Raw genomic sequence first — 22,844 nt, 5'->3', positions numbered from 1 at the left:
GAGAGTCCTCAAGCTAAAATCCATCATTGAAAGAGTTCACCTTATCAGATAATTCCTTAGTAACCACACCGTGTTCTATTACTGGCTTAGAATAGCCCATATGTAGCTTAGCCTTGGTGTAAACTTGGTGGAGAATACAGAGGGATAACAGCCAGAGTCTTCATGTCTGTAACAGGACATAAGAGCAGCACATTTTCCCAACTGTCATATTATAAATAGATCTATTTCCTCTAGGTTTGTTCCTATATGTCCAGATCCCTAATGTTATTTTTTGGATGACTGAACAAGGGATGTAGGCATTTTTAAGGCCCTTCAAAAGTGTTTCCAAATGATGCACTCTCTAGGGGCAAAGCTGGAGGTGTTCATAAATATGTGGATGAAACACACCTTATTATATACTTGTCATCATTGGATAGTATCATTATTATTAATTTTAAACCTTCATGAGTTTGATATTCACAAAATGATATTCAGATTTGATTGCAAAGCTGTGTTTTCTGACTGCTTTTGACATTGCTTAGGGCATAATGGAAACAGAAACTCAGTCCTCATGTCGGTAGCATGTGGGTCCAGGGTTTCCATCCTTTCATGATATAGTACTTGCCTTTCCCTGTTGCCCAGCTAGGCTTAATGCCAGCCCTGTTTTTCAGTTCCGCTGGTTCCTGTGCCTCCCATTCACTTGTTCATGCATTTGGTACTTGAGACAGTGGTAGGTGAGCATATGGAGGAGCTTGCCTTTGGAGGATTGCAAACAACAGCAACAGCAGGCTGGCTGGTGGGGAAGCAGCATCTTGTTTGTTAAAGTCAACCCTCTTCCCACTGAATCAGCCCCAGGCAGAGGGTCCACACAGCTGAGAATGTCAGAAAACATGGGGTGTCTCAGACCTTCACCAAGATTGGCATTTCAGGCAGAAAGGCAGCCTTTGCCTAGGGGATATCTCTGCCGAGTTTGATAGTTCTTGGTAATTAATCACCTGCTTCAGTGAAGGCATCAGGCTGTATCAGGAAGAGTGAAAAAGGACAGAACTTCACATGGGTATAGAGGAAAATAGAATTATTGTCAGCATAAGTGATACTACACTGCTATATCCTCTCCAGAGGAAGGGGTCCCTACACATACAGAGAAAATCAAAGTGCTTCCCACAGCTTTGTCAGTAGCCTTAGAAGTAACCGTGGGCAAAGCTGTATCTTCATTTTCTTTACCGTAAAATGAAGCAGCTGAAAATGGGGTCCCTAAGAACTCCTCCACATTTAATATTCTGTGGACCCAATCACATCTTCCAGCTCCTTCACCTTGATGACTCTTTCTGACCCACCCACACTTAGGGTCATTTGAATTATTTCTCCTAAATCTCTTCATTTAGTACATTGTTTTAATGTTTACTTTTATTTATTTTGAGAGAGAGTTAGCAAGCAGGAGAAGGGTGGGGTGGGGCTGGGGGTGGGGGTAGACAGAATCCCAAGCCATCCGTGCAGAGCCCGATGCAGAGCTCGAACTCATAAGCTGTGAGATCATGACCTGAGCCAAAATCAAAAGTCAGGCACCCCACCTAGTACAGTTTTGACAAGTGTGTTAGTTGTCTTCCACGGCCATAACAAAATACCAGATATCCGGCGCTTTAAATTACAGATATTTATTTTTCATGGTACTGGAGGCTGAGAAGTCCAAAATCAAGGTGCTGGCAATGTCAGTGCCAATCTGAAGCTGTCTCCCTTAGTTTGTAGACAGCAGCTACAATGGTGGCCTCATTGTGGAGACAGAGGGAGTTCTGTTCTCTTTTCTTCTTAGAAAGCACTCATCCTACCAGATTAGGGCCCCACCCATATGCTCTTGTTTATCTTGGTTATATCTTAAAAATCCTATCTCCAAATGTGGTCACCTTTGGGGTTCAGGCCTTGGCATACGAATTTGCAGGGCAGGGCATAATCAAATACATAGCAATAGGGTTGTGATCATTAAGGAAGCATCAGTCATTTCTGGGAAGTGTGTCTAACCCACACCTCAAACACCATGCTTTTTCATGTTTCTTCAGTATGTTCCATTTCTCTACAATGGTTTTTTCCAAAGCATTTCCTTTTCCTAACTTGTAAATTCCTGCTTATCTTTTAAAACTAAAAAACAAAAACAAAAACAACAAAACAAAACAAAACAAAAAGCAAAAAAAACCAAAACCTCCTCTCTGAAATTCCCTCTTAAATCCTTCTCTGTTTAGGGTCTCCCACAGTCTGCCTGTATTTTCCTACATTAGTTTGTATATATTTTTATAGTAACACACATTTTCTTCTCTTGGGGATAATGCCATACCCTTGCTTTCTTTTCTCTTAAAGTATTTATGTTAATGCAAGTACTTACTACAACACTTGAGATAATGCTTCACTCGACTTTCTTCTAGAATAGAAGAATTTTTTTTTTTTTTTTTTTGTTTGGGGATGAATAAGCCTGCATCTTATGACAAGAGACAGTGTCAACCATTTAATGTAAACACATTAAGTTGAACACTTTTTTTGTGTATGCAAATCATTACCCCTAAAATAATTCACAATGACTAATGCCTGCATTTCTATATCTGGGTTTTCAGTTGTAGCTGAAACAGTAATCTGGACAAAATAGAGTAGTAGAGATTTTAGATTGTCTTGCTAGGATTTATGGTCTGTCAAACAATTTGGGTTTAGTGATATTTATTTGTTTGTTTATTTTAAAGAGAGTATTATTATTTTTTGTTATTTTTCTTTATTGACTATGGATCTATTCAGATTTTTAAAATATTTTTCAGGAGTGCCTGTGTGACTCAGTAGGTGAAGCATCTGACTTCTACTTAGGTCGTGATCTCACAGTTCGTGGGTTCAAACCCCACGTCAGGCTCTGTGTTGGCAGTGCAGAGCCTGCTTCAGATCCTTTGTCTCCCTCTCTCTCTGCCCCTCCCCAGCTCGCTCTCTCTCTCTCTCTCTCTCTCTCAAAATAAACATTTAAAAAAATAGAGGATCAATTTTACATTTAGTTGATTGTCTCCATTTTTTAAAAAGCTACTTCAGTTTCATATTTATCATTTCCTTCCTTTCCACATTTTTCAGATTCACTCTGTAGTTAATTTTTAACAGAATTTTCTATACAATGTTTAATAGAACATGTGAGTCTGCATCACATGTGTGATCTTGCTTACCCTGCCTCCATCCTCACCACACCCTATATAGGACATGGTAGAATCTGGGGTGGTGGGTGGTCATTAACCAATAGGAAATGGGCATTTGTTAAGGTACTGTTGTTACAGCACCCCATTAAGCCAGTAGAGAAGGAGAGCAATTTATTCAAACTTACCATTCACCATCTCAGATTTCCTTGGTGTTTATTTTGCATTTTATGGTAGAGTAATTTGCACAATACTAACTTTACAAATTGGAAAAAAATTGAGGTTGGGAAGGCTTAATTGATATTTGTAAGTTCTGTCAGAAGTAAATAAAAAACAGAAAACCAGTGAATCATTTGAGTAGTCCTTTGAAGAATTTTATTGTGCACACACCCAAAAGATGGTTTGCAAACCAGGAACACTCAAACCACAATGTGAATGAGGGTCAGATGTATATTGTTCCAAAGTAACTAACATAGGGTGCAGGCAATGTTTACTCTTTACAGTGATTGGTTACAATGTTAGAATTGTCTTAAATGAAAGAGAATTGGTTAATGGTTACCTCATATGGATTTGGGGGAAGGATTTAATTTTCACCTATGATTTGCTGAGGCATAAGCAAGAAGTGACCCAGGTCAAGTCAGCCTCATTTTTCTTACAAAATAAGCTAAATTAAGCTTTGCTTTATGCCTAACCTGGTTTTGTCTGTTTGGGGGAATTTTCAAGCCTGATCTCCATTTGTGTTTGGTTTTAACAGTTCACACAGTTAGAAAGTGATGGTGTATGGTTCAAACAATGTAAAAAAGCATGCACTGAAGATGAAAAAAAATGGAAGCTAGGTATAACGCAATGTTTTGGGGGTAAGCTGGGAGAAGAATAAGAGACCAGCAATAAATCCAGACATAGAATAATTAGGAACAGAGTCCCAGGAAGTAGGCAGAGCTAGAAGGTCTAGGATAATTGCCTTAAACAAGGTTACAACTTTCAAAGCCCTATGAGGTAAGTACATGGGTCAGTATGAGGATAGAGTCTTGGAGTATTCCCCAGTTACTATGACACTGATTTAATAAATTGTTTACCAAAATTGACAGTTCACTGAATTGCCTTTGTAAGGTGACTTTGACTTCCATTTTGAAATACCCAGAGAGTAATAATGGGAAAACATAGACAAATATATATTTGTTAGATTTTACTGCTCAGATATGTTTGCCTAAATGCGAGGTTAGAGATGAGTTCTTTACTTTGAGATCCTGAAATAGGCTGTCTAGAATGACATCATCCCTGCAACACAGGCAATATCTTCTTCAGAACGTTTGTGGTTCTAAACATAGGTGGCATATATAGAGCAGAGAACAAATGGATTTCTAGATTCCACACATTGTACGCACACACACACACACACACACACACACACGCACACACCTGTATCTTGGCCTGGTTCAGGAGTTTATTTCCCATATGCTCCATTCTCTGGCTTTCTAATGGTTCATTTTATGATATGATATTCTTTCACACACGAATGAATTGAAAAACATAAGTAGCAATCTTCCTGCTGTGAATTGACTTCTAACTCCCTGCTCCTTTCTTAATGTCCATGCAGTTGAGCCTCCATAAGCAAGTGCCAAGAAAGAGGTTTTCACTGGTTGGTATTTACACTCTGTCTGCATATCCACTCTACCCCACCCTCAAAGAAAACATTTGGACATAGTTCAGAGTTCTGAAAGAATATTTGCATTGTAGATTCACTTTTAACATTTGCAGTGAAAATAACAAGAGACAACTCATTCCCTAATGTTCCCATTACAGAGTATTTGTGTAAAATTAATTAGGAGAGAATTAATATTGTATATGCTCCATTTATAGACCCAAATATTTTCTTGGAATTGATTTGATGTCATGTAAATGTGAAAAAAGTTATGTTTTATTTTTTCAGAATAGAGTCCACATGGTGCAAATATTCATTTCATTTTCATTTATTTGTATTAAAAAATGAGCTTTTACTTTTGTGCTTATAGATCTCTATGTACCCCTATCAAAAAATCTAGCCATGGTATTTCTTTATAAAGAAATAAAATACACATTTTATATATAGGAATACCTAGATAGATCAGACATGGTCCCTGACCTCACTGAGGTTATAGTCTAATATGGAAGAAGGTTATTGAATACATAATTATAGGTAAGAATATTCATAATATGCCATGCAGCTTATATAAGTTACATTTTTAACTTAGTCGGTGGCAGCATTGAGAACTTCTAGAAAAGATGACCTTAAAATTAAGACCTGACAGATGAGTAGTCTCTCCCTAGCTTCTCTAAAAGGAAGTATAGGGGCGCCTGAGTGGCGCAGTCGGTTAAGCGTCCGGCTTCAGCCATGTCACCATCTCACAGTCCGTGAGTTTGAGCCCCGCGTCAGGCTCTGGGCTGATGGCTCGGAGCCTGGAGCCTGTTTCCGATTCTGTGTCTCCCTCTCTCTCTGCCCCTCCCCCGTTCATGCTCTGTCTCTCTCTGTCCCAAAAATAAATAAAAACGTTGAAAAAAAATTAAAAAAAAAATAAAAGGAAATATAGGTTATGCAGATCAGGCAAGTATAATTGTTAGTCCTGCAGGCAAGCACACTACCTACATGCCACCTTGACTAAAGAACGCTCATTTGTAAGACACCATGTGCTTCAAGGTTTCCCTAACCCGCTGCAATTAAGGCTGAAACAGCTGCCAAGTTGAGGTGGAAAGTCTACAGTGTGGCTTTCCTTCCTTCCCTACTTCCTTCCTTCCTTCCCTCCTTCCTTCCCTCCTTCCCTCCTTCCTTCCTTCATTCCTTCATTCCCTCCCTCCTTCCTTCCTTCCCTCCCTCCTTCCTTCCTTCCCTCTTTCCTTCCTTCCTTCATCCTCCCCTCCCTCCTTCCTTCCCCCTCCTTCCTTCCCCCTTCCTTTGTTCCTTCCTTCCTTCCTTCCTTCCTTCCTTCCTTCCTTCCTTCCTGTCTTTCTTTTTCATTAGACATAATGTTAAGAGCAAATTATAATATTTTATTATTCATGAGAAGGATGAAATAAATTTATTGTAATAATGTAAGTCAGAAACCTTATTGCTTTCCTGTTACATGCACTGGTCAGTGGTTTCAGTTAAATTAAGTATTTGCCAAATTATGGAAACAGCCCAGGTGTCTATCAAGTGATGAATGGATAAAGAAAGATGTGGGATATATATACATATAGGATGGAATATTTACTCAGCCATGAAAAAGAATGAAGTCTTGCCGTTTGAAAAGGCATGGATGGAGCCACTGGAGAATATTATGCTAAATAAAATATGCCAGTCAGAGAAGGACAAATACCATATAATTTCATTCATATGTGGAATTTAAGAAATGAAACAGATGAACAGGGACACCTGGCTGGCTCAGTCAGAAGAACAAGTGACTCTTGATCTCAGGGTGGTGAGTTCAAGTCCCACATTGGGTATGGAGATTACTTTGAAAAAAAAAACACCTTTAAAAAATACAAGCTAAGCAGAGAAATGAGAGAGAGTACGAGAGAGAAAGAAAGAGAAAGAGAGAGAAAGACAGAGGCAAACAAAAAAACAGACTTAAATATAGAGAACAAACTCATGGTTACCAGAGGAGCGGGGAGGGGATGGCTAAAATAGGAGATGGGGATTAAGGAGTGCACTTGTCGTGAGAAGCATTGGGTGTTGAATCACTGTATGTTACACCTGAAACTAATACTACACTGTATGTTAACTAACTGGAATTTAAATACAGATTGAAAAAATAAACACTTGCCAAACATTTTATTTAAGTAAAAATGTGCAGTAAAATTGCAAATCGCAGAATTTTGGGGCAGGTCGAAAGGATCATAGAAATGGGTATGGCAGGAGTGAGGGAGAAGACGAGCCAGGAGGAAGTATAGCAGGTATTGCCTTATAGGTGTTTGAGAAAGTTTCCTTGCCGGTCTGTTTATTATTAACTTATTTAAGTGCTCTTCACCAAATTTCAATATCATCACTCTGCTTTGGGTGGGAAAACGTTTTTTTTTTTTGTTTTTTTTTTGTTTTTTTTTTTTTTTACATCTAGATGATGATACTCTTACAAATCTCTAAGTAACCTTGGAGAATGAATAAGATGATAAACTTGAAGATGAAGGATGATCTCAATATTCAAAAATTAGGGAGAGGTTAATTACACAAAGAAGAAATCAGTGAGGTCACTATGAATTTGTATAATTTGTATCAAAATCTATTAACAGGGCATTTAAAAGATGTCTGACAAAAGTTAGGACTCTTTGATTTCAGGTAGCTACTATCCAGCTTATCTAAGTTTAAGCCATAAGAAAATGCATGGACTTCTGTACCTGAGAAGAAACTGGAAAGAAAAAAAAAATAACACAGAATCCAAGCATGAGCTGAAGAAACTGGAGCCCCAGGAACTGAAGTGAGTATCTCAAAGATTTTTGTCTCCATCTGTTTTTTTAAGTTTTTTTATGTATTTTTGACAGAGGGAGAGCAAGAGCAGGGGAGGGGTAGAATGAGAGGGAGAGAGAGAATCCCAAGCAGGCTCTCCATTGTCAGCACAGAGCCTCATGTGGGCTCTCATGAACCGTGAGGTCATGACCTGAACTGAAATCAAGAGTCAGAGGCTTAACTAACTGAGCCACCAGGCGACTCTGTCTCCATCTATTTCTTATCATTGTTTCTCTCTTACTGACTTCATCCTGCAGATCATCTTTCTCCTTATGCCAGAAAAGATGGCTACTGTCACCTCTAGAGTTCCACCCTCCTCCTGGTTAAATAATCCCGAAGAAAAGGGAAAACATTTTTCTTCAATCTTGTAATATATTCCATACTGGGTCAGATACCTGAGGGCTGCATCACGAGTTCCAGAGAAATAGGATACAAGCATTTAAAGGAATGGTTTTCAGGGGGGAAAAAAAGCTACCAAAGTATAGTGCATTAATAATAAGCAATATGAAGTACTTGGAAATCAGTGACTTTTTTCCCCCTTTAAGTAAATAAGCAGTATATCACAGTGCTGTTGAAGGGTGACTGTGCTGTTGTTCCTGTAGAGGGAGCTCAAATGATCCTCTGACTTCACCTCTGATACATTAAGACCCTAGATTAGACTTTTGACATTACAGACAATCCAAATGAATGGTTAGAAGGAAATAATATTCAAGTAGGACAATACTCAGGGGGACACCAGAGATTAATGCAAAAAATGGAACAAAAGATATGAAAATTAAAAAGGAAATTTTAATAGACTATCTAAGAAACACTGTGAACCAAGCTGAAGGCTTGAAACATTTGTGAGTTTCAAACAATGAAGTTATAATCACCATGTTATATAAAGTTACAAGTGATTGTATCTACTTGTCTATAATTTATGACTTTAACATGACTAGTATGAAAATAAAACCAACAAAAACTCTTAGAACAATTTTAATTATAGAGTTGTAAAAGTACCAAATCAAACACCAGAACATGTATTACAATTATACTGTTAAAGTATTGACCCTACATAATTAAGGGAGATGAATGCAGGAATATAGCATTATCTTAATATTAATTTATTAATATAGTAGAGAAAATCAATAGTTCATTGGTAAATAAAAAAAGTAATTGATGGAATAATATGATGTGATCTATAAAGTCAATTTTCCTTTCTCACAAAATAGTAATTTTTCCCTTAGATTTCATTTATAAAAGGATAAATAAGGTTAATCTTAAACCAATAGCCAAAATAATACTTAGGGTAATAAAATATATCCTGGAATTTTAATGATTGGGGGAAAATAGGTTTCCTTTGCTAAATTTATTTCTTTTTAAAACCTCTTTTTTTTTGTTAACAGGGTAAAGCATATATGCATGTTATATATTAACGTGTTTCAGGAGGTTTGCAAACTCCAGAAACTGAATGCAGTATTTGAAGGTACTCTATCACCAAAGAGACGTTACTTTGGGGCACTTGGGTGGCTCAGTAGGTTAAGCATACCACTCTTGATTTTGGTTCAGGTCACCATCTCACTGTTTGTGAGATCGAGCCACATGTCGGGCCTTGCACTGACAGTGCACAGCCTGCTTGGGATTCTTGTTCCTCGCTCTGCCCCTCTATTGCTGTTTCTTTCTCTCTCTGTCTCAAAATAAAGAAACTTTGAAAAAAAAAATAAAATAAAATGGAAAACTAAAGCAGTAAGGGTTAGGATACTATCTTTAATAGTATTTTGGAAATTCTGACCATTTTAACAAAATGTAGAATTCATTCATGCACTCAGTCATTTGTCTGTTGTGTATTTAATCATTCTGAATTCTGTTTTTGTACAGGAATTATGTTTTATGCTAGAAAATATGGGTGATAATACTCAAAAAATAATTACAGGTGACATTCTTCAAAGGAATATTTAATTATTTTCAAATAGATTTTTGTTTGGTAAATTAATCAGGGATAAGTTCAATTAAAAAAAAAATTTCTATTTTTCTACCTAATTAGTATACAATGCAATGAAAAATATCCAGAATATCAATCACGTGAATTATCTAAGAATAATCCTGAACAAAAACTGAATAGCAGAATATGTGTTAAAATTGTTTCAGACTTGGGGCACCTGGGTGGCGCAGTCGGTTAAGCATCCGACTTCAGCCAGGTCACGATCTCGCGGTCCGTGAGTTGGAGCCCCGCGTCGGGCTCTGGGCTGATGGCTCGGAGCCTGGAGCCTGTTTCTGATTCTGTGTCTCCCTCTCTCTCTGCCCCTCCCCCGTTCATGCTCTGTCTCTCTCTGTCCCAAAAATAAATAAACGTTGAAAAAAAAAAATTTTTTTAAATTGTTTCAGACTTTACAAGAGATTGAACAGAATACATGAAGAAGTAGAAAAACTTGAATCTATCTGTAGGGGAATACCCAGCATCATTAGTATACACATACACACAACATATATTTACATATGTATAAATATAATTATATATACATATATATAATATATAATGTATATGTATGTATTAATTTGTAGAAACTTGAAAATCTCAGTCTTTGGAAACCTTTGGAAATTAATAAAAGTATTACAAAAAATAGTCTTTTTAACAGAAATATTGAGGATTTGTGAACAAAAAGACTAAAGATTGTTTTCCTATCAGCTGTAAAAACATACTATAAAGTGGAAATGATTTAGAAAATTGAGACATAATGCATGTAACCTAACTGATCAATAGAACAAAACAAATAGAACTTCAGCCTATTTGGAAGATACAGAAACATATATTAAAAAACAGACAAACAGGGTAGGATCTATCACAATCAGTGGGAATATTGATAGATAACCCAGTAAAGGATATTAAAAAATTTCTACAACTTAGGGGTGAGTTAGACATCAAGTTATATTGCTCTTTCATATTATGTATCAACAGTGTTTAATTAATAAAAAGTTTATATGTGAAAAAGATGACATCTGTGAAAACAAATACAGATAAACACACACATTTGGGGACAATAATAGTAATTTATAATAGTTATGATGAAATTATTAGGAAACATATTTGGGTAGAAAGCTAAATGCTAAAAAAAACCTCGTATTGACAGGAAACCACAGAAATGTAAAAATGTAAAAATTATGTCAAAGAAATAATGCCCTGATTTGAAGCATCATAAAGTTTAATAAAAATTTTTCCAGTAGTGGAATAAACAAAGGATATTAATGGAAGAATTTCTAAATAGTCAATAAGCTTGTGAAATAGATAATAAACTTTATACTGATGCAAATGAAAACAACAATATGCCATTTCTTCCTTGTTTAACTAACACCTGATAAATGACTGAAGATTTTATGGAGAAACAGCCTCACTAACATGTTGCTGGTAGAAATGTGAATTGATTCCATCTCTCTAGAAATAAATCCCTTTGGCAATGCAAATCATAAGACTTAAAATATTCTAATATTTGAACCACTATATCTTTGTCTAGTAATCTATCAGAGAACTGATCATATATATGAATAAATGTTTGATTTTAGTAACAGATATAGTATTTAAAAATTGAAATAACATACATGTCTACATACAGGAGGGAAATTGGCAAATAAATTATAATAGGCCTTATAGCAGAATGTTTTAAAACAATTAAAAATCTCATTTTGAAGCATTTAAAATAACAGGTCAGTGCAGGGCACCTGGTTGGCTCAGTTGGTGGAGTATGCAACACTTGATCTTGGGGTTGTGAGTTCAAGCTCCACGTTGGGCAAAGAGATTACTTAAAACACACACACACACACACACACACACACACACACACACACACGGAGTTTAAATAAATAAATAAATAAATAAATAAATAACAGGTCAATGTAAAACTTATATATGCATACATAATATGCAGATATATAGAATATATATGACTGTTTATTGGACACATTTATCAGAATGTCATCCATAGCTATATCTTAGTTTTTCAAATACAGATTTTTCTTCTCTGCTTTTCACTTTTGTTTTTGTTTTATTTATTTATTTATTTATTTATTTATTTATTTATTTTTTACTTTTCTTGTTGGTTTTAAACTTGAGACCTAATATTTTCTCAGTCTGTAGCAGTTCCATGATGGATCTTCACTGTCTCTGTGGATACCTTGAACCTATGGGGCACCTGGGTGGTTCAGATGGTTAAGCCTCTGACTTTGACCCAGGTCATAATCTCACAGTTTGTGAATTTGCACACAGCATTCTGCTTTCTGCTGTTAGCACAGAGCCCACTTCGGATCCCCAGTCTCCTTCTCTCTCTGCCCCTCCACTGCTTGCATACACTTTCTCTCTCAAAAATAAATAAACATTTAAAAAAACCCAGAAATCACATAGAAATTTTTGTTCAACATACACTCTCTCCTGACATAATAGCACACTTTCTGCTAGAAAAGGAACTTAAAAAACAAACAAAAAGAAAAAACACCTTTTTCCAGTCATCTTTCTCCTTCCTCTACCCATTTGAATGAGTTCTATCAGTGGGTATGATTTTGAGTGATATAATTTGGAATTTATGACATGGATGAATTATGTGAAAGAGAGGGAGAGATGATAATAGAGAAGCAGGAAGAAATAGGGATAGAAAAAGATCAGGTCTCCATAGATGGAAATTCAAGGAAAATTTTATATGTTGAATAACTGTCTAAGCAAGTGAGTGGCTTGAGCAGTGCCGGATAGAGAGAGAATTTGAGTGTAAAAAAATTATATGAAGGGGTGCCTGAGTGGCTCAGTCAGTTAAGTGGCCAGCTTCGGCTCAGGTCATGATCTCATGTCTCAAAGGCTCGTGAGTTGTAGCCCCATGTCGGGCTCTGTGCTGACAGCTCAGAGCCTGGAGCCTGTTTCAGACTCTGTGTCTTCCTCTCTCTCTCCCCCTCCCTGCTCCCCCCTTTCTCTCTCTGTCTCAAAAATAAATAAACATGAAAAAAAATTTTTTTTCAAGTATATGAAGAAGTGCTGCTTTGGGATGTAAATGGGATCTCCTTTAATATTCCCTAAGAGATGCAAGTAATATTTGCAACCTTTCTAATATTATTTTTATTTGCTGGACTCTATTTTTTTAAATCGTTTATTAAATTTTCTTAATGTTTATTTTTGAGAGAGACAGAGAATGAGCAGAGCAGGGGCAGAGACTAAGGGAGACACAGAAGCAGACCCCAGGCTCTGAGCTGTCAGCACAGAGCCCGACGCGGGGCTCGAACCCACAAACTGTGAGATCATGACCTGAGCTGAAGTCAGACGCTCAACCAAATGAGCCACCCAGACGCCCCAGATGGACTCTATTTTTAACACAATACCATGTTGTGTACCTATTAGGACAAATGTGAAATTGTTTATTTATTAGGATTACAAATATTTATTTGAGGGAAATTTCTATATAGGTTAAAAAAATTTTTTTAATGTTTGTTTATTTTTGAAGGAGAGAGAGACAGAGGGTGAGTGGCAGGGGCAGAGAGAGATGGAGACACAGAATCCAAAGCAGGTTCCTGGCTCAGAGCTGTCAGCACAGAGCCCAGCGCAGGGCTCGAACTCATGAACTGTGAGATCATGACCTGAGCTGAAGTCGGACATTTAACCAACTGAGCCACCCAGGTGACCCAAATTTCTATATAGAGTAATTAAACTTTCAAAAAAACCCATGCTTTTGGGGCGCCTGGGTGGCTCAGTCGGTTAAGCCGCCGACTTCGGCTCAGGTCATGATCTCGCGGTCCGTGAGTTCAAGCCCCACGTCGGGCTCTGTGCTGACAGCTCAGAGCCTGGAGCCTGTTTCAGATTCTGTGTCTCCCTCTCTCTGACCCTCCCCCGCTCATGCTCTGTCTCTCTCTGTCTCAAAAATAAATAAACGTTAAAAAAAATTAAAAAAAAAAAAACCCATGCTTTTGAGAGCAACATGCATGTATATTGTATTTGCAAATATATTTATGATTAGAGGGAAAGTACTGTATAGAATAATTTTCAAGAAGCATTCCTTCAGTGGTGATCACCTCATCTATATTTTTTGTTATAGGGTTTTAGTAGGAATGTAAGAATCTCAGCATTTTCTCTTCAACTTCATCTAAGGTCTTCTCTAATAATTGTATCAGGATCCCGGGGTGGGGGCGGGGGAGGAGGCGGGGGAAGATAACATATTCAAAAGCAATAAAGAGAATTGAATGACAGGACTTTTACAAAAGTGTCACTAAGATTTTAGGAAATGAACAAAGTACAGAAGATCTTCTGGATTTAGAAATAACAGAAGGCATTGCCATTCCTTGTCCTGTGGTCTAAGGAGAAATTATTGTAACATGGGAATTGCCGTAACTATAGCAGAGGGACCACCCAAAACGGGTCAAATACAGACTTCTAAACCTAGATCCAGCAGGGAGGGAGCCAAGACTATAAATACCATGATCTCCATCTCTTTCCACCTTCTCATCACCAGCCAGGTCCTCCCATTGGATGTGTCCAGTGGGACTCCAGAGGGCAAGGAGGCCTCGTCGGTACAATCCACATATGCCAGGCCTGAAGGATGAGCAGATCAGGGAGAGAACTGATCTCGAGGAGCAATGAACATCCAGAACATTTGAAATCATTATCTGTTAGAGAATTCATTATCTCTGTGTGTGAAATTGACTTCACAACACGCACACAAAGTATATAAAGTGTAAGAATAACGTGACTACAAAGATAATGATGGGGCCTTGTGTCTCTAAATAATCATCAGTTTCTCCTTCTAGAGTCTGAACTACTGGATGTATTGCCACCTACTCTGAATAAGAGTATTTGAGCTCTGGGGAATTAAAGAACAATCTTCTTCTTTTCATTTTTTTTTACACTTCAATTTATTTTATGTTTATCATCTTCCCAAAGTGCTGCATTAAATCAAAAGGTGTGTTTTTGGAGTAACCTCGAAGTATATTCAGATTCCAGGTCCACCATTACTCAAGATGTAGTGATTATTTAACTTTCTTGGCTTCTACAAAAAAAAAAAAAAAAGAAAAGAAAAGAAAAGTCTCCTCTTTGTAAAGAAGAATTTTAATACAACTTTCAAAAGTAATTTTTGAATATTCCATAAGATAATTTGTACAGTGTACATGTCAGTCTCCTGCCACACGATACTAACAAAATATTAGTTTGAGGCTCAACCCAAAGGTCTAAAAATCCCTCTTTTCCCAAAGTAGTGGACTCATTCTTTCATTATAGAGAGACTAAGAATATTCTCTGGCTGTGATAGCACTAGAGATTTAAATAAAAAAAAAAAAGCCTCGCATGCATGAACATCTTTAGCTTAAATGGAGGAGGTTTGCATGCTGATGTGTATACATATGTGTGTAAGTCAGTCTGTATATGGTCGATGGTCTGGTTGGTAGAGAGGAAAGGAAACAAGACATCAGGGATATAAAACTTTCACCATGCTTAATAAAGTGGAATGAATAGAACAAAGTCGATTGCTAAGTGGATGAAGCTCTGAACTTTTACCACTGGAACTGTAATTCAAGTTCAGTGTGATGCCTGACTGCTATGCCTGGGACTCTGGTTGAGGCACTATCCATGCCACCCATGAAGGATGTTGGAATTGGCTGCCTAAGCATAAACAGGACACATTTATTTTCTTAGCCCAGGGCCTAGAATTTGAAATTTTGTAAAACAACACAACAAAAATTAAAAATAAATTCTCAGGGATGGAGTCTGTGAATTAGGAGCATATTTCTGACAGAGGCCATCATCACCAACCAGTGCATGGTTGACTTTACATCTGCCTTGACAATTTTTCTGTCAGTTAAATTAGAGATATTTAGGGTACATGCAAATACAGTTGCATTCACTTCACTAGAAGCATTCTTGTGTGCCTAGAGGGACCTTCTGAAATGTCTGTTTATGATATACCACTCCAAGCATACAAAGTTTTCAAATGTTGAGTTGTGATCAGCTATAAAAATCATGAATGTTAATAACTCAAAAGATATCTCTGTAAAAACAGGGTGGCATTCTTCCCCGCCCCCCCACACACACCCTCGCCACATTGCCAGGTTATCATAATGCAACATAATATCACACGATGATAATTGTCTGATGATTCTTCTATGTATAAAAAAGGAGTCAGAGGTGAATACCTTTTAATGAAAAGCATATCTCTGTGTGCAGGGTTAGGGACATTGAATGATAGGCCCCTTATGAAGCCCTTGGCATATAACAGAGAAACAACAAATAATAATTACTTCTGAAATAGGTTTCCCATTGCTGACCACCTCGACTGTGTCCTGCAGTGACACGTGAGCCTTTGCTCTCCTTCATTTTCTTTAATACAAACAAGGACAGTAGTTTCTGTTGCACGCGGATACTAAGGAATTTGACTGAAAGGATGTCAAGTACCTAGTATAGTGTCTTGCCTGTAGTAGTATTCAATATATTTTTTAAAAAAATCCTCAATATGCCACAAAGCTGACTCTTTAAATAAAATATGAGTCAGTTAATGAGCTATTGGTATAAATATATACAGATGTCGCTCCAAGTTACAGACACCGATCTGAGAATACTTGATTCCGAAAGTGTTGCTTGTCATCAACAATTTATTTAAGGAGCCATTAATTCCTATTAAAATTAATCTAAAACTGACAGTGTGTCTATTCCTGGAAAAATAAGTCCAGCAGCATTGTGGTGATATTGATGCTATGCATTCATATTTACATACTGTAGTTAAGTGGCAATTTTGTTGCTACATTAACATTTAAAAAAATTCGCGGAGCAGCCAGGCCCTTAATAGCAACTGCAATACCAGCCAGTTTTCAGTTGTTCTGAAAGCAGCACTAATTGAAATTGTTCACATCATTCATGGGTTGTGTCAAATGCCATCTCCTACATGGCTTGCACCTGGGAGGGGCACTGATTTTGTGTACAATAATAATTTCATAATAAAAACATATTTAATGCAAAATATTAGTCACAATATCATACCAACACTGTTTTATACCAATAACAATGAAAGCATATATTTTAATAGACTTTAGCAGGTTCTGACATTGTATTAAAACTTTTTAATGTCTATTTATTCTTGAGAGAGAGACAGAGCGCAAGCAGGGGAGGGGCACAGAGAGAGGGAGACACAGAATCTGAAGTAGGCTACAAGCTCTATCAGCATGGAGCTGGACGCAGGCCTCGAACCCACTGACCGCAAGATCATGACCTGGGCTGAAGTCACTTAACTCGCTGAGCCACCCAGGTGCCCCTGACATTGTATTAAGTACTACCCCCCAAAATAAGTTTGTATACGTATCAAAACTGGGTATATAATGCCTTATATTTTATAAGAGAATTCTTACCTAAAAAGAGAGGATTAGAAAATAAATAAGTCATGGGGATTAATATACAGCTTGCTGAGTATAGTTCATAGTGTTTGAAAGTTGCTAAGATTGTAGATCATGAAAGTTTTCATCACAAGAAAGAAAATATTTTTGTAACTGTATAAAGTGGTAGATGTTATTAACTAGACTTATTATGGTGATCATTTTACCATGGATACAAATATTGTATCATGATGTTGTATACCTAAAATATAATGTTATAATGTGAATTATAACTCTGTTTAAAACTAGCAGAGAGTGGAGAGAAGAGTGTGGCCCTGTGCCTGAAAAATCATCTGGACCAAAATACAATCTAATATAAAACCATAGGTATGATATGATATATTATGCAATGTAATGTATTTCCTTGATATCTAAAATAGATCAATGTAGTAATTCAGTGGCTCCCAAACTGTATTTTCTTTTTAAGAAGAAAAAACCATCTTTAATTATGAGACCGTATTTGAAATGCTATTTCTCTACTTTCTCCTTCCCCACCCCACTTCTTAGGGGACATCAGACTGCAGCTAGGCTGTTGTGGACAAGCTGACTTCGAATCAAAACTAAACCACACTAAACTAAAATTACACAAAGCATGAGATTGAGATAAGGGGATGACAAGTATCCAGCTGCAATCTGCTAAATAACATGATGATAAATATGGGCTCTATTGCTCCAATAACATTGCCGCAGACTTATCAGATCAGAAGGTTTTTTGGATCCATCTGAATAAGAGGAGTACCTGATAGACTTTTCACCTATGGAAGGGTAAAGAACAAAATTATATGGGTGTTTTCTTTAACCGTAGGTAAGTCTCACGCCTTCCATCTTGAAGGCTCAGGATTCCAGCTTTAATTTAATACAATGTAGATCACGCCCAGGAGTACTGATTTCAGTAGAAGGGCTCACGAAAGCCTATGTGCAAATGAAAAGGACAAAATAAATGACTATTTAAGTACCTAGAGAAGTGACTTTCACATTTGCCCTAACAGCAATATAATCAAGTTAGACAGAAGCCAGGTTCTCAGAACTTGGCTTGAAGAGGTTTGTGATGTGAGCTGAATGTGCAGCCGTGTCAGGGACCTTTAATGAGATGCTTCTATCCCAATGGAGTTTTAACTCTTGGCCAGGCAAACTTGTCCTTTACTCTCTCCCTCCGGGACAGCATTTGAATTGACAGTGTCCTCTTGCTCTTTTACACTGATTTTTTTTTTTCTCCAGACTTACAGGTATCCTATTTGGTACATTTGTTGAGTGGATATTGGAGATCTGTTTGGGAGTGCTCTCTTATGTGCATCTATAGTTAGTGTTTAATCCCTGTGATGTAAGCACTTAGACCTTCTTAAGAGAAAAAAGTGAAATGGTGAACCAATGGCAAATCAGACCAGGTCTTTTTTTTTTTTTTTTTTTTTTTTTTTATGTTTATTTTTGGGACAGAGAGAGAGAGAGAGAGAGTCCGAGCAGGGGAGGGGCAGGGAGAGAGGAAGACGGAATCTGAAGCAGGCCCCATGCTCTGAGCTGTCAGCACAGAGCCCAACATGGGGCTCTTAACTCCCAAACCTTAGAGCTGTGAGATCATGACCTGAGCTGAAATCAGCCGCTTAACCAACGGAGCCACCCTGGAGCCTCAGACCAGATCTGTTTCTTGGAGGCACAGCGTATCATGGAAAACCATGGATTTAGTGAAACTTACCTAGGTGTTAACCCTTAGTTCTCATGAATTAACACTGTGGTCTTGAGTAATTTGTCAAATAGCTCTGAGTCAATTCTTTCAAGTGTATTTACCTCATGTAATGATCATTGATACAAAGTGCCTGGAACCAAGTAGGTATTTCTTCTCCATTTATGTTTCTTTTGTTCTTTCATCTTACCCTTAGGACACTTAAAACCGGCAAGATAACCTCACATACATATTTTGAGAATTACATGATTCTCTTGCAAAGAAGTCCATCAAGCAGCACAAACAATATCAAATGGCATCTGAGTCATTTTCTCTCTCCTTAAAACTTTACTATATAACAACAACTAGTGGATTTCCAGGTCATCAATATTTTTGGTGCCATATTTTCTTTTTCATCACAGGTCCTTCTTCCCCTATTTATAAATTTTGTTCTCTAAATTGTTTTACCTTTCTTTCCTTGAGATAAATATGCTGAAAATTCACTCTTCTCCAATGAAGTTTTATTTTTATTTTTTTTAAAGTTTATTTATTTTGAGGTGGGGTGGAGAGAGAGAGTATGAGTGGGAGAAGGGCAGAGACAGAGGGAGAGAGAGAATCCCAAGCAGGCTCCATGCTGTTAGTGTAGAGCATGACTTGGGGCTTAAACGCATGAAACCGTGAGGTCCTAACTGGAGCTGAAATCAAGAGTCAGATGCTTAACCAAATGAGCCACCCAGGTGCCCCATCCAATGAAGTTTTAAAAGATACCCTTATCTTGTGCTTGCCAGAAAATTAAAGTAAAATATTAGCAGAGTGCCTCATTTATTCATTAAACTTAAAACCAGTGACTTCGTGGCTGAGCGGGTGTTTAATTATAATGATAACTTCCATTATTTACTATTCACTGCTGATGTGTGTTTTGTTCAGTTTGTAACTAGTGTTTCTTCTAATTCACAGCTGACAGCAAGGAAAGAAAGCAGAAACTTCCTTTGGCTTTGATGATGATAATGCTGATGAGGAGGAAGAGGGGAAGAATCAAGAGTGCTTCAACCTTTGCATGGAAATCACATATGTAACATGAAAGTATTTCTCTGCTAACTATTATCTATTAATTTGGGGGAGAGTTAGGAGGACTATATGTTTTGAATCCCCAATAACTGCCAGGCATAATAGCAGGCATTTTGCCTAACGAAAAAGAACTAACATTTGCTAAATGTCTCTAGATACTAGAAACCAGGCTCCTTTCTATATATACATTTCATTGAATCCACTAATCCTCAGAATGTGAAACCTTCTTTTTGGCAAGTGAAGAAATAATTTCCAAAGGTTTGCAGACAAAGCGAGTAAGTAGAAGAGGCAGGGATTAAACAGGTCTGAACAATCACCACATTTTACTCTTTCAAAAATACCAAGTTAGTACAACCAGGAAAGTAAAAATCCTATTAACAACTAGGGGATCATCGATACAGCACTTCATAGAGTTATTATATTATTAACATTTTTTTTCAAATGCAGTTTCTATATTGAAGGGAATGTAATATGCAAATATTTTAAAGGGTCTTACAGGTAATTAAAAATATCAAAGACATTAAAAAGCATCCCAGGTATTTTTGTTTTCATTCCAAAATTTTTCAACAAACCTTTTTTTTTTTCTTTTTAAGCCTAAGGTAAATTTCAGAACAACCATTATCAACATTATTTAAATCTCTTAATAGATGGAGACTAAAGTATTAAAGTTGTATCACTATGCATGAAGAGCTTCATTCTCTTAGAATGGCTGTCTTGTCAATTCTCTGAATTTATTTCATAATTGCTGATACACATCTTCTTACATAATCCTACAACTTAAGAGAATGGCTGGAGGCCTACCCATTTCTCATCCAGGTTTTTTCAAATCTCTCCTCTCTCATCTGATCTCATAGTTTCTCTGCTGTTTTTGTCTGGTGACCATCCTCACTAAATACATTAGGTTCTAGACTTTTTTTTTAATATCAAAGCTATTTCTCCTGGTATGTTCTAAGCATATTGAGGGAAAGGACAAAATGTTACCATTTTTTCTATCATTTACAATACCCATTAACAGGCAGATACCAAAAGAGATACATGACAGTCAAGAACTATGGAGTAGATTTAAGATCAAATGTATAGGTTTGTGATCAAATCCTTTTGTGTCACTTACTTAGCTGTGCAAACTTAGGCAAATTAATTAACTCTCATTTATAAAATGGAAACCCAAAAGCTTTACAGGTTTTTTCATGAAACTTTATAAAGTTGTCTCACAGCCCTTATTTTCAAAGAATAGCCAGTGGTTATTGGAAATATACCAATAGTGTACATTGAATAAATTACTTAGCCTTGTTAAGGCATAGTTTTCTTGTCCGCAAAATGAATATGAAAATAATTGTTATCTCGCAGGACTATAATAGCTATTAAATAAGGTGATATAACTACATTTCTTAGCAGAGTGTTTCCATAAATGTTCAACTATTTCAACAGTTTGGCCACGTGCCCCAAAATGACACCTGACATTCCGTCTTATTAAATCCAGTCTACTTCCTCAGTCCCTGCGTGCTTTGCTTATCCTGGAAGAAGTCTAGAACTTCAAGTAGAAGAGAAGAGGACAGAAATTGTCTGCTAGAACAAGAACAAATGGCTAAATTAGAATGGAGGATGAAGGGTCCCAGAGTTGAATAACTGCCCTTATATTGTTAAGTGAAGAAATACTCATGTGAAATCATATTGTCAAACAGAAAACAAATATTAAAAGGAATGTTATGAGTCTTTTGAAATGCGGCAAAAGGAGCGATGGTTAAAATTTTAACAAGTGAGAGTCATTAGCTAAACAAATCCTGACAGCTTCACAGTCACAGAGACACCTAACAAAGGCTTGATTTGTGAGACGCCCTTAATAGTCCCTTTGCATTTCCCTCAAACATTCCGTTTTGTTCCTCTACTGTGGACCCTAAAGTGTCATTCCCTATTTCTCTCTGCTAGCCATATATGTTTAAAAAGTATAGCTAACATTTCCCTTCATCGATGATCAGAAGAGAGATTCTCTCCTGCATCTTGCTGTATTGATCCTCTTTAAAAGGAGGGACATTGCTGACAAAAATGAATCAATTGATGCCTTTAAGCTTTCAGAATGAAGACTTTCTTTCTTAGGTTTTGCCATTTTCTCTCAAATGATAGAACAGCAGTTGGTTCTCTTTGCCCCACTCTAAATAAGACTAAAAGGTTATGGATTATGCCATACATAATTTATAGTACTTAAGACAAAGGCGACCTGATAGAAATACACTTTAATGAACACCTACCAAATGCGAGGCTATATAGTATTTAATTTACATGTAATTCTCTTGTAATTCTCATAAAGGTATAATGGGGTAGGAAATATTAACCTTATTTTGCAGTCAAGGAAACCAAGGTCAGAAGTTTGAAAATAAATGACAATAAAAATCCCTCACGGAACAATACATGTAGAAGTGCTTGAGAGAGAAATGGAATGAGAAATGTATTCCATTTATTCACTTTCTAGCAGGGAAAAATATTATTATTACTAATAGTTCATGTTATATTCATACTTCAAATTTATTTTGAGTCTTATTATATTTTCATTTCATTTCAATTTTAATATGAACTGAATAATAGAACTTTTAGTTACAATTTTCTTACTGAATTACTTCAATCCCCCCCCCCCCCCCCGCCATAGAAGCATATCCCAAATTTTACAGAGCAGTTGGTTGGCTAGGAAAACCATATTTTTTTGATAGAGAAATGTACTTTATACAGAACTGGCCAAGAGTAAATCCCCTTTTACATTAGCTAAGTATAAACATGTGCATTGACTCAAAAATAAGTGTCTATTATTTTAGATATATTTATTAATGGACAGTCGTCTTAGGCAGTAGCAGAAACAATAAACCTAATACTTTTGAAATCTCTGTGGAAAATTGCCATAATAGAGAGCTGGTGTGGAGAAAGAAAAAGGGTGTGCAAAACTGATTTCATTGAATTTTCAGTATTCTCCCCTAAAAGAAATATATTTATTCATTTATATATTTATTTTTCTCCGATGAGCTCACTGTGAAGCACAAATATTTCTCTAACCAGAGGTTTTATAGGAGAGTATTTTTTGTCTGTTTGTTTTGCCACCTGTCAACCATTTTTCTCCTTCCAGTGGATCAAACTTTTGAAATCTCAGCAACTTTTGAAAGGAAATCGGAGTCTCTGGATGGAGCCATCATAT

General features: G+C 36.8%; 1 long non-coding RNA gene across 1 annotated transcript in view; it reads left to right on the top strand.

Annotated features, from left to right (window-relative positions):
* LOC147573431 (uncharacterized) overlaps positions 1–18,127 on the top strand; it is a 108,545-nt gene extending 90,418 nt beyond the window's left edge. Inside the window, exons 3-4 of the long non-coding RNA XR_015244453.1 lie at positions 7,417–7,555; positions 17,449–18,127. This is a non-coding gene — a long non-coding RNA (uncharacterized LOC147573431). The remainder of the gene's footprint in view (positions 1–7,416; positions 7,556–17,448) is intronic.
* The last annotated feature ends 4,717 nt before the right edge of the window (positions 18,128–22,844 follow it).

This window comes from Puma concolor, chromosome E2, assembly GCF_028749965.1.
Source record: "Puma concolor isolate L17-30 chromosome E2, mPumCon1.1.hap2, whole genome shotgun sequence".
NCBI classification, from domain to species: domain Eukaryota; kingdom Metazoa; phylum Chordata; class Mammalia; order Carnivora; family Felidae; genus Puma; species Puma concolor.
This window is presented reverse-complemented; position numbering and strand designations above follow the sequence as displayed.